This window comes from Notolepis coatsorum (genome assembly GCF_963971535.1).
Source record: "Notolepis coatsorum genome assembly, chromosome: 12".
Taxonomy (NCBI): domain Eukaryota; kingdom Metazoa; phylum Chordata; class Actinopteri; order Aulopiformes; family Paralepididae; genus Notolepis; species Notolepis coatsorum.
Window position 1 is genome coordinate 21,229,793 of NC_140176.1, and position 13,687 is coordinate 21,243,479.

Sequence of the window (13,687 nt, forward strand, 5' to 3'; positions counted from 1 at the left end):
TTGAAGCATTGCAATATCAGACAGGGTCCAGCTGGCTCCCGGAGGCTTCCTGGATGAATTATGAATGCCAATAGCGAATAAAAGAAATAACGATCATAACGAGTTTACTTTTACTCGTTGTTGGCACTCAACGCATGGCGGCCAATAACGAGTATACGCAATTAATGTGTTAAATTTCACGCCAGACCACAACTCACTACAGCCCCGGCCTGTAGTTCTTTTGGCGAGCATTGGGACACAATACGGTCGGACAAATAACAATAATTAACTCATTTACAAGTTGTATTAAGTTTAGCAAATAAGGGAACAGATAAATAACATTTCAATGCAGTAAAAAAAGCAATATTTCGATTTTTAAATTTTTTCTGACGTGCAAGAAATTTTTGCGACTTCTGTTGCTTGTATCTCGCCGCAGCAAGTCGGGTTTGGCCACGTCGGGTCACATATGTGTAATGAAACACAGATAGTGCATGCAATAGCCACTGAACATTTTTGAAAGATTGAAAATAGAGATGATGGTGGATCTATATGAAGCATGGGGGCGGCGCATCCTCCTCAGACTTGTGATGATCCTGATTCAGTGCAAAGATTCGGATCTTTAACCTGGATGAGTTAGGAACCGCCCAGCTCTAGTTGAGGTTGGCCTTCATCGGAGAGAGAGAGCTATTGTTTTTTTTTTGATCCACTTTTTCTCCCATTTTCTATATTTTCTCCCATCCCAATTTCGTATCATCCAATTCAACCCTCCCCTGTCACGAACGCTGTTTCTTGCCTCCCACAAGCCGGCTGCAGTGAGGACTAAGTCATACATAGCACAAGTCCCCTCCGGTACTTGAGGTAACAGCAGTCGCATCTTTTCACCTGCGCAGCTCGACCTCTCAGTGTCGAGGAGTAACGCGTGGGAGGCTCACGCTGCCCCCGACACTTCCTGATTCTACTGCGCAGGCGCACCAACCGACTTGTAGGAGTCGCTTGTTCACAACGTTCGATCCCCACCCTTCAGTTTTTCCCTCCCCGTAATACGGCCAAATGTGTATTACTGCGGACGACCAGCCAAACTGAAAAACAATGTGGAGAGCTGGATTCGAACACGCGAATCCTAGCGTCTCCACACTGGTGGCGAGTGCCTTAGACCACTACACCACCTAGCCGCCCTGAGAGAGAGCTATTGTTGTTGTATGTGACCCAAAAGGTTGTTCCGTAATGTCAAATTGAGTTGAATTGCAACAATATTCAACAGCAGTAGAATAAATTAATGAAACACTATAAAGCACTCAGCACTTGAGTTCAACCTTGTGCACTCTCCCTCTTGCACTTAGTCTCTCTCTGTGCGTGGTTTGTCAGACTTATTTAAATACATATTTATTCATTAATTTAATTGGGACGGTGCACATTAATTAATAAACAATTAGCACAATTGCTAAACTTAATCCATAGTCCCAAGGCAGATACTCACAGAAACAGGAAAAAGGACCTCAATTACAGAAGACAAATCACAAATAGTATACCAATAAAAAGTTACATACAATAAACAAGTTAAAGTGCAAAATTAACTGTGGTGGCAAAGACTTCAAGAGGAGCAGTACAATGAACAAACACAGCCTGCTGTCTCATTGATTGTTCATCTGAGTGGTAGGCAACAAGTCTCTCCAGAATGGCCTTTGAGCTAGATTTTTCAGTCAGAGTGGTAGACCGCAATGCGCTCCAGCATGGCCTTTGAGCTCGATTGTTCTTCAGATTGATAGACAGCGAGCTTTTTATAAAGTTCCACCTTTCCGTTTTACCGCTTGAATGCCACCATCGGCGCCAATGTTAACGTTAATATCGCCTAATCTATGTTTTAAATTATGTGTCTAATCTGCCCATCGCATTATCAAAGACTATTTTCCAGTCAGTGATGTGAAGACAGATTGTTTTTTTATCGCGTCGTTGCCGTTTCAGAGCAGTTAGAAAAGCCCCCGTTTTGATATAAAAAACAGCTCATTCTGGAGCATTCTATGAAAATCGTCTTTTAGTGGAATATTCCACAACGTTGATATTCGTCTGCCTTTTTATGAATCGTTTTCAAATAAACGCTAGATGATCAATATTATACGTGCACGCACGCACATTACGGCCGCGCACTGATAATCGCCTCGTTGATTTCCTCTCTGACTTTTACAGTGAAACCGAAAGAAGACATTTCACAAAACAGCTTATAACTTCATCAAACTTACTCTGATTATCCTACCACTGATAACATAGAGTCCTTACCTGACATCAGATGGTATCCAACTGGTATATTCCAATTCCTGATCACCATTCGAAAAAAATCGATAAGTGTATGGATCCAACGCGACACAGTAGATCTCTATGATCCGCGGGGATCTGAGGCTCCAGAATGAACTGTGGTAACCCCGGCTGGATCAGTGAACTGGAAAATGTGGAGTACCGGATTTTTTTCCCCATTCATTTTCATTGAGTCCATTCCAAAATCACTTATGTCATCTGGGAGACGACAGGGGGCGCTTTTTTCCACAGTGATCGTCGGCGCCCCTCGGCTATACTCGGGTAGGCTCGGGTGATGCAATAATTTTTCAGATCACAAAAAAAAAAAAAAAAAAAAATCCGAGAAATCTCGTGAGTGGCTAGCAACCACCTATAAAAAAACACGAGAAATCTCGTGAGTGGCACTGAAAGAGTTAATGCACTTGTCCCGAGTCAGAGCAGTGTGACGGGGAGCTGTTATTAGCATTAGCTGAAGAGCTATTTGAAAAGCTAGTTTTAGCTTAACGTTACCTTGGCTAAAATTGGGACTATTCATAATCCAGCTGCAGACCTGCAAGCAAAGTACAGCAAGTTGGCAAAGGAGTATTCTAAGGTAAATCACTTTTTCACCAGTAACGTTACATTGTTTGTATTTCCATCTAGCTCACGTTAGCTAGTGGCTAAGCTAGCTCACGCTAATGTGGCTGATCGACCTCTCGCACACAATTAATGACATAATGCAGACAGCCATACCGGTGACAATGTTTAGCGTTTAGTGCCAAATGATAAGAGTCTGAGGCGGAGTCTCAAAAGAGAATGTTGAATATTTATTGTGCATTTAAAATCACAACAGAGCCTCTGCTACTACAGTAGCTAACCTAAACGGAGCCTTCTGGATAGGAGGAAGTGCGCAACAACGTATAATGTCCGTGTGGAACCAATGTGCCAGCAACCTTTCCGTGGGTGAAGCATAGTTGAGCATAGTTGTCATTTAATGATACTAATACTAATCTATACAATCACCTGTTGTTGAATAAATACCATTACTTTCTAGTTATTACTAAAAAACAGTATATATAAAACAGTAGCTGTAAAAAAGTTTTATAATTTATATAATATATATATATATATTTTTGTACATTAACTAAAAATAGACAAAAATGTCAACCGTTTTCGTTGACAAAATCTAGACTAAAACAAAAAAGACAAAATTGTGACAAAAACTGACTAAGACTAAAATGCTCAGACATTTAGTTGACTAAAACTGACTAAACGAAAAAAAAATGAAGATGACTAAATATGATGAAAACGAAAAAGGAGCACTTGACACATGACTAAGACTAAAACTAAAATGAAAATAGCTGCCAAAATTAACACTGGTGGGGACACACCCCCATTTGAAATCTCTGTACATTAGTCTCCCCTATTTAGCCAAACCAAAAAAATTATAAAAAATCATCCTCAGGGGGCGGCTACGTGGCGTAGTCGGCAAGGCGCTCGCCACGAATGCTGGAGACGCTGGGCTCGCCTGTTCGAGCCCAGCGCTCCACATTGCTTTCAGTTTAGCTGGTCGTTCATACTAATACACATTGGCCGTATTAGGGGGTGGGAAACTGATGGGTGGGGATCGGGCGTTGTGGACAGCGACTCCTACAGGTCGGTTAGTGCGCCTGCGCAGTAGAATCAGGAAGTGTCGGGGGCAGCGTGAGCCTCCCACGTGTTACTCCTCGCCACTGAGAGATCGAGCTGCGCAGGTGGAAAGATGCGATTGCTGTTACCTCAAGTACCGGAGGGGACTTGTGCTATGTATGACTTAGTCCACATTGCAGCCGGCTTGTGGGAGGCAAGAAACAGCGTTCGTGACAGGGGAGGGTTGAATTGGATGATACGAAATTGGGATGGGAGAAAATATAGAAAAATGGGAGAAAAAGTGGATAAAAAAAAATCGTCCTCAGACAATCTTCCATAATCTAACATATAATGGTAGAAAAACTTGATTGAAAATGTAAAGACTTGTCAGCCAGATCGCCGGTAAGGACGGGCTCCTCATCTGAGGAGTCCAGTTTAGTGGTCTGCAAGGGCCTTGAAATGAAGCCCGTGCCCAGCCCGAGCCCGTGAACTTCAGGCCCTGCCCGAAAATAAGCCCGACTGTAAATAATATTTTAAGCCCTAGCCCGCGTGAAAACCTGAAAAAATTTTTTTTGTTATTATTATTAAAATATTTTTTTTTTGTATTTGTTTTAAATATTCGAAACACGGTTTTATATGAACTTAATAAATAAACAAAAACTAAAATGTCCAATAGGTCTAACTAAATAACACATATCACGCTGAAAACTAATAAACCATTCTATAGCCTGATTCGCAAATTCTATTATATAGTCCAATATAAAATAATTTTTTTGTTTTAAATATTCTAAACACTTTATATATTAACTTAATAAATAAACAAAAACGAAAATGTCCAATAGGTCTGCCTAAATAACGCATATCACGCTGAAAACTAAGAAGCATTTACATAGCCTGTTTCGCTCTTATTAGAATGCCGTCCCAGTGCTCGCTTATTAGACAGCCTCGTAAAACGTATTGAAGGCTATAGAATCTTCTTTGACACACACACACACACACACACACGACACAATAGCCTACTCAGTCACTATACAAACAAACAGAAATCAGATTTCGAGCAGAGCAACATAATGAAAGCACAACAAAACAGGGCAGCAGCACCCAGCAAATAATAAACATCAGACTCACCACTTCGCTGTTGACGTCAGCAACGCGTTGAACAACGTTAACAAAACTTCGCCAACCGGCTACATACATCCAAGAACAAATTAAAACGTTCGCCAACTGGCTATGTTCCAACACAACCAATGCCACTTCAGTCCGGTTCATTTGTTCATCAATCCACCAGAGGGTCATCACTGTTCTCCCTCGAGTTCTCCCCTGAGTTCTCCCTGCGCGCTGCGGTAATTACATCCAAATGTTTATCTGATGACAGCTTGCGCTAAAGAGAAAACGAAACTTAAGGAAAACTAAGGTTATCCTATAACCCTAGTAAAAAAGAAAAAAAGCGCAATACATTTTTTTTTAAAACGGCGGTGCCCGGCCCGGCCGAGCCCGAATTATTTATTTAAAAATAAAGCCCTACCCAGCCCGAACCCGTCGGGTCGGGTAGGGCCCCGTCGGGCTTGGGCAGGGTTGCAGTGCACTAGTCCAGTTGGCGTTATTTTTTTCCGTAGCCGCATTTTGCGGAGAAGCTCTCTGATTGACCACTGACGTTTCTGGTACGCTTAATCGTGTGACGCCTGTTTCTACACCGGTTAAGCTTAGGCACTCTTTAGAAGTTGGTTAAGGTTAGAGTTTGTCTTAGAGCAGGGCGATAGAACACCAGCCCTGATTCCAAACTCTAACCATAACCAACTTCGAAAGAGTCGCCTAAGCTTAACCAGTGATAAACTAGGCGTTAGGTAGTTTGCAGGCTGTTAGACCCGGAAATGGGCAAAGACACAGCTCGTCACGCGATTGGGCGCACATGTCAGTGGCCAATCAGAAAGCGTCAGTCAGTGGCCAATCAGAGAGCGTCTCCACAAAATGCGGCTACGAAGATGACGCGTCCAGTTGCAGTGGGCAAACAGCGACTTCCTGGCTGGACTGGGGGATGAAGGCTGTATGGCCAACAGCTCATTGGGAGGAAGAGCGGCACAACTGGGACAGTCCAGGGCTCATGGCGTGAGCTCATTCAGCACCTTACAAAAAATCTAAGCAAATGTATAAAGGGCAGATGATTTACAGGGTGTTTTACAGTACTGAATTTTGCCATCCGGACACATCCAATTTGAAATATGAATATAGAATATCAGGCCTATAAATTACCTTATTATGGCCAAGTACATAATACATCTATGGATCGGGCCAAATCGACTCGTTCCAATGGCAGAGTTCAATCTAGATTTAGTACCACAAGGCGCCCGTAGGCAGCAAAGACTGTGAATGAAATCTACTGTAAGTACAGTTACTTTTGTATAATATCCATAGCTAGAGGCAAATCTTTCCTGTGACAAAATGGCAACCAATGTAATCAAAAAAGTCAACCAACGAACAAGATTCTTGTACCGGATCTCCTTTCTGGTAAACAAGAATACCTTGAAGACTCTAACAGGAGCACTTATTCAAGGGTACTACGACTATGCTTGCACCTCACCTTACCCCTGCACATTTTGACAACCTAGGATGGCTTAGAGTAGATGGCAGAGTACAGCAACTTGTAATGGGCCTGGTCTACAAGATACACTACACCACTGGGATACCCATGTACATGTCGAAATACTTCCCAAATGTCAGTGAATTCCATGACCACAACACCAGAGGGAGTTCCACAAATCATGTTCAACCCAGATTCGGCTCAAACAAGGGACTAAACACGTTTCGCAATTATGCCACAATAATGTGGAACGCCCTACCCACAACCGTGAAGGAATGTGAATCCCTACCCTCCTTCAAAACCGCTCTCAAAGAACACCTACGGGTGACTGCAATTAGAAACTGGCCCATGTAAATGTCCAAATCCCCCCCCCCCCCCCCCCCCCACCAATGTACTTGTGTTTCTTCCCCTTCGGATGTATATATTTTGTATGATCTCTTTTTACTACACAGTTCTGTATATCTGTATGTCATAAATGTCCTGATGAATTGAAAATGGGGGACCCCGATGTAAACAAGACAAAAGTATTTTTCTGGTCTGCATCCTCTTAGCAGTTGTTTTGTATTGAGCTGTACTGTATTGTACTCATTCTGCAGAAAGGTAAAGAAACAATATACGTTGTATTTTATGGCAATAACATTCAGGTCTGTTCGACCCGTGAGATATGAACCCGAAAATAACATAAATAAAAAAGGTTCCTGCTGGAAGTCAGATGATTGACAGCAGCTGGTGTGAGCTAGGAAGTGTAGTTTTATGAAATTCGAAAAACCCTGGGTCTCATCTCCTCATATGACCTTGTAGAAGTGGAGTAATCTTCCATTTACTTGTATGTATTTTAGGTGAATTTTCAGAAAATATGGCTAGGGGTTAAGAGGTTAAAATCATTGTTAAACAAACGTAGTGCTGAAAATATACACTTTGACTGCTTGTTTGATAGGGTTAGGGTCTTTACTCTTGGCTACATTTGAAAAAGAAATGCAACATTAATTAATACATTCTGTATTCATCTATTTATGGCGGGATATCAATCTCGTACCGGACCCCTCAGGCTTAAGGGGTTGAGTCATTAACACTTTCAATGCCCAAAACGTCATACACGTTTTATCAGCCCAATGCCTGAATGCCCACGACGTTTGACCACAACTGAGGACACAAAAGTGTAATTTACAAAAACCAGGACGAAATTTCTCTTCATGTATGTTGATATTGGGGCGGCTACGTGGCGTAGTGGGCAAGGCGCTCGCCACGAATGCGGAGACGCTGGACTCGCCTGTTCGAGCCCAGCGCTCCACATTGCTTTCAGTTTAGCTGGTCGTTCATACTAATACACATTGGCCGTATTAGGGGGTGGAAAACTGATGGGTGGGGATCGGGCGTTGTGGACAGCGACTCCTACAGGTCGGTTGGTGCGCCTGCGCAGTAGAATCAGGAAGTGTCTGGGGCAGCGTGAGCCTCCCATGCGTTACTCCTCGCCACTGACAGATCGAGCTGCGCAGGTGAAAAGATGCGACTGCTGTTACCTCAAGTACCGGAGGGGACTTGTGCTACTGTATGTATGACTTAGTCCACATTGCAGCCGGCTTGTGGGAGGCAAGAAACAGCGTTCGTGACAGGAGAGGGTTGAATTGGATGATACGAAATTGGGATGGGAGGAAAAATATAGAAAATGGGAGAAAAAGTGGATAAAAAAAATATGTATGTTGATATTGTTGACTAAAACAATAGTCTCCCGTTGGTATGCAGCCCCTGTAGGAGCTCAGATGTGAAAAAAACCGCTCCCTATCGTCTCCCAGATGGTAATGCACCCTTTTGGAATGGACTCAATGAAAATGGATGAGAAAAGAAAAATCCGGAATCCACATTTTACTTCTCAGGCAAGTAACCCGAGCCGATCGGATTCATTGTGGAGCCTCAGAACAGCGTGGAATACATATGTAAAGTATGTAGCATTGGATCAATAAAAGCGATCGATTTTTGGAATGGCGATCAGGAATTGGAATGATCTTTTTGGAGAACATCTGATCTGAGGTAAGGAATCTATTTTACAAGTCTTGGGATAATCAGAGTTGTATTCGCTGAGATCTCAGCGTTCGCCCTATGTGTGTGTGTGTGTGTGGGCGATCGCTTTGAGGAAATCAGAGAGCGCTTTCCTTGAAAACGAGGGCTTTTCAAAATGCTATAAAACAAAAATGAACCGATAAAAAAAACAATCCGCTTCGACAATGTTGACTGTCATTGATAAGCGACGGGCAGATTAGACACATAATTTAAAACATAGATTAGGCGTTATTAACGCTAACATTGAAGTGGATGGTGGGCATTCAACCGGTAAATCAAGATTAAGTTTGGGCTCTGAAAGTGTTAACAATCGATACAAATATAGATGGATGGATAGATAGATATGGTAGATTTATAGATAGATACTTTTATGGATATTCTAAATTAGCAAAAAACCTGCCAGATCTGACAGTCTCCCGTTTTTACGCTCCATGAGTAAAACAACTCAAAGACATCATTATTAACCCTTTATCTGCCACAGATTATTCTGATCTTAATCCACTCTCTGCCACCACTATAAATCTATGGAGATGTTCCCCTTCTTTGCAGGGCTATAACTTTTTAAATTGTATTGCTAAATTGACATTACTATGGCCCATTCAACGTCAAGTATCTATCGTTTAGGATGTTTAGGATGTTCTACTTTTTCATTCACATATTCATACTAAAATACGGTCTAAAGTATAAATATGTTTTTATCATTTTCTGCAGCATTCTGCAGAACGCGAGTTATAGCCCTAAATACATATATTAGATCATCAAATGTAGTTTGATACCGATTGACGTCAGATAAAAAATGTCAATTGTACAAGGTCCTACACGTCATGCCTCATCATCTGCTGGTGACCGGAGGGGGGGGGTTTATGAATCTGTGGCTGACGTTAAATAATTTATTTAGTATGGGCGATATATATATCAGAGCAGATTATATGTTTAATAATAATCAAACACGCTGAAACTGGCAACTGACCTCCCCTGCCGCCTCCCCTGCTGCCTCCTCTCTCCCTGCCGCCCCGAGACGCGGAGCCCCCCGGTCCTCCACCACCACCAGTACTGTGTTGTTGTGGCCACCGGTTAATTCGCGATTTTTATTGGTTTGTCATGACAAACCAATTACATAATCCAACATATGTGTAAAGAAACAACATATTCCAGTTAACACTTTGAGTGCCACGAGGTGGCGCCAGAGTTAGCGCTTCAATGCCACCATCGGCGCCAATGTTACGCTTAATATCGCCTAATCTATGTTTTAAATTATGGCTATGTGTCTAATCTGCCCGTCGCTTATCAAAGAATCCCTTTCCAGTCAGTGCTGTCAAGGCAGATTGGTTTTTTATCGCTTCATTTCCGTTTGAGAGCATTTTGAAAAGCACCCGTTTTGAGGTAAAAAAAAACAGTTCATTCTAGACCAGGGGTTCCCAACCTTTTTTCCCCCAGGGACCCCCAACATCTCTGATGAAATTCCTGGACCCCCCTCCTAATAAAATACCATAAAATATTTTTTTTTGTCATTTAATACTTTTTTTGTCATTTTAATAACAAACTGCTTATACACAGGCATATGCATCATAATTAGACCCACTATGCTTCTTTGACTTGTGCCTTCAATCAACAAATCTCATCTTGCACCATGTATTTCAAAATGTTGGCCAATATTCAAATCCTGTATTCATCCTCTCAAATCAGGCCCTAATGGTGAACGGTTTGCATTTATGTTGAATGAAGTAAGAATCCACTGCAGTAAAAATATCCTCACCTCGAGTGGTGGTAGTAAGGTTGACTGACATGAGAATGTCCTGCTTCAGATCCTCATTTTCGATATACTGCACATAAACGATGAGCACAGCCTCGTCTGCGACAGTTGTAGTTTTATCAAGTTGTATGGCAAATGGACCCTTTCTAAGCTTTTCTGACAGCTGCTGCTCGCAATCACTTGACATCTTATCAATTCGGTCTTTCACTACATTGTTCGAGAGTGGTACTGATTTTAGTTTATCCGCCACCTGTGGGCCGCACAGTTTCTAAACCATTTTGATGCAGGCTGGTTTGATGAGCTGCTCGCCAATATTGTGCGGTTTCTTTGCTTTTGCAATTAAAAGCGAACACTCAAAGGAGGCTTCGGTAGCCTTCTGTAAATCACTGCCACCCTGCTCCACGCTACTCTAACATCAACGGGCTTGTTCGCCTTGAGAGACTGTTCTTTCCTCCGAAAAAAGTCCGGATCCTTCCCAACGGTTTCTGGGTGCTTAGACGCCTGATGTCTCTTTAGCTTGCTGGGCTTCAGGCTCGAGTTTGCCAACTTTTCTCCACAAATCACACACTCAGGTCGTTTGTCTGGTCCCTCAGTGAAGCCCATGGTGATGTAATTTTCGCGATTGCTGTAGGTCCTAACTTTTTTTGCAGATGAGCTGCCGTCATCTCCTTTTCGTTTGTCACACATTTTCGCCTCTGGCGGCTGACTGCAGACGAGCCGAGAAAGTTAACTAGCGTGCTAGGCTAGCTACGGAAAGTGATACAGTCAACTGATTCGCGTTTTAGCGGCTACCCGGTAGCCTACTGTTAACGTTCAAAAATCATGTCTAGATGTTTATTTATTTATCTTTATTTTTTATTGTAGTGGAGAGACTATTCATGCTTCTGATGATAAAAATGTGCTAATTAAATATTTCTATATAAAAAATACCTCAAATCATCTGTGGTCTGGCGGACCCCCTGCGCCCCCTGGCGGACCGCGGACCCCAGGTTGGGAATCACTGTTCTAGACCATTCTATGATAATCGTCTTTTACTGGAATATTCCAGAACGTTGATATTTGTCGGCCTATTTATGAATCGTTTTCAAATAAACGCTAGATGATCAATATTATACGTGCACGCAAGCACATTCGAGCCGCGCACGGATAATCGCCGTGTTCATTTCCTCTTGGACTTTTACAGTGAAACCGAAAGAGCCCATTTCACAAAACAGCTTATATCTTCATCGAAATTAGTCTGATTATCCTAACACTGATAACATAGATTCCTTACCTGACATCAGATGGTATCCAACTGGTATATTCCAATTCCTGATCACCATTCGAAAAAATCGATAAGTGTATGGATCCAACGTGTGTACAGTGCAGTACATGATTCCGCGGGTCTCAGAGGCTCCAGAATGAACTGTGATAACCCCGGCTGCATCAGTGGACTGGAAAATGTGGAGTACAGGATTTTTTTTCCCATCCATTTTCATTGAGTCCATTCCAAAATCCCTTATGTCATCTGGGAGACGATAGGGGGCGCTTCTTTCCACATCTGATCGCCGGCGGCGCTCGGGTATACTAGGGTAGGCTCGCGTGATGCAATATGATTTCAGATCGCAAAAAAAAATAAAAAATAAGAGAAATCTCGTTCAACATAACTATCGGAAACCCGAGATATCTCGTGAGTGGCAGTGAAAGTGTTAACGGTATAGGGAGCGCGGCAAGCGCGGCGTGGCAGGAAGGGGGCGGGCTAGCGTAGGGTCACGTGGGCGTCGTGGCCAATCAGAGGAACCCGGAACCTGAGCGCCGTTGTAGAAGGGATAGAGGCGTCCTGAGTTGTTCCCCTGCCCTTCACTTGCCCCCACCCTTGCACTGACTTTCCACTGCTCCTCAACAGCCCCCAACTTTGCACAGACTTTCTCCATCTGTACCTCCCCCTGCTGGACATTCATTGCCTCTACTCCTCCTTCACTTGCACTTCATCAAGACATCTATATCTATGTGTTTTCTCCCCTTGTTGTTAACCGTTCCTGTATATTTGTTACCCTCTGTGCTCCTGTGGTTTTGTTAAGTGTTATTCTGTCTTTTAGTGGTTTCCCTAGTGTGTTTGTATCTATTTGTTGTCTTTAGTCCTTGCCCCTGTGTGTTAATTCTGTTTTCCTCCCAGGTGTGTCTCGTTCCCAATCACCCTCATGTGTCAATTAGTCTGGGTATATCAGTCTTGTCTGCCCCCTTCCCTGTGTCGGTGCATTATCCTGTTTTCCCTATCTACACTGGTAACTTGTATCCTGTCTTTTGTTTCTTGTCATGGTCGTTGTCAGATTTCTCCCCGTGTTCGTTTTTTTGTACTTTGCTTTGCTGAGGTTTTTGTTCACGTTTTGGAAAGTACTTTTGTTTGTTGCATTTCTTCCTTGTTTTAATAAAGCTCTATTTTTGATTCTCACTCCATCTCGTCCTGTCTGCTATTGGGTCCTCCACAACACCGATCCCTAACAGTAAGTGGAGCTATGATGACATTTGCTCTTAACTTTTCTCGTAAGTCTGTTGGTGCATGAGGTTCATTTACCCCAAAACATATTTTGAGTGTCAGCTCTCTAATGATATCAATGTTGTCATTCTACTCCAAATAATATGAGATACGGCACATTATGTCACCAAACCATAATTTTGAGAAAAAGGCCTCCAAAGTTTGCAGTAAGTTTTGAGGCATTTATTCAAATTAATAAGAACCATAAAACAAATTTATCTAGACATGTTTGCACAAACACATACACACACTATACTGTTCTCCCTTTCACACATCAATCTCACATAAACGCTCATACCCACATCACTCAACAACTCAACTCATCAATATAAAATGTGGTCATGGTTGAGCAACATGCATGTACATGTCCACGTGCATGCCCATATCCATGTGCACGCCGACACCCACACACCAGCTCATCATGGCTTGTGGGGTTGGCTGTCAAAAAGTATTTTCTGGGGGAGCTCCAGTAGCTCACCGCGTACCTCGAACGCTATTTCGGCGTCGGGGACAACCGTGCGCGTCACGGATCTGGGGTAGCGAGTTCGACTCCCAGACTAGCCGTATTTTCTCAGAGTGTCTTTCCCCCCATCTATACCCCCATTCAACCTGTTTCTGTCAGTCATACTTGACCAGAAAAAGCGATAAACGCGAAAAGAACCAGCTGACTGGTCAAAGTTAAAAAAAATTTAAAAAAAAAAGTATTTTCTGATCAGTCAAATCCATTGCTCATCAGGGCCGCCCCTCTCGTAATATTGGTGTTCAACAGTCATACTATTTACGTGAATTCATTGATTGTATTGATTAGGCTAAGTAAAGTAGGAGCTGTGATGATGTCGGAAAGTTGCATGGTGTGCGGTTGCTAAATTGCTCCATTCTCTGCTTGTCATATGCCTTTACAAGCGCC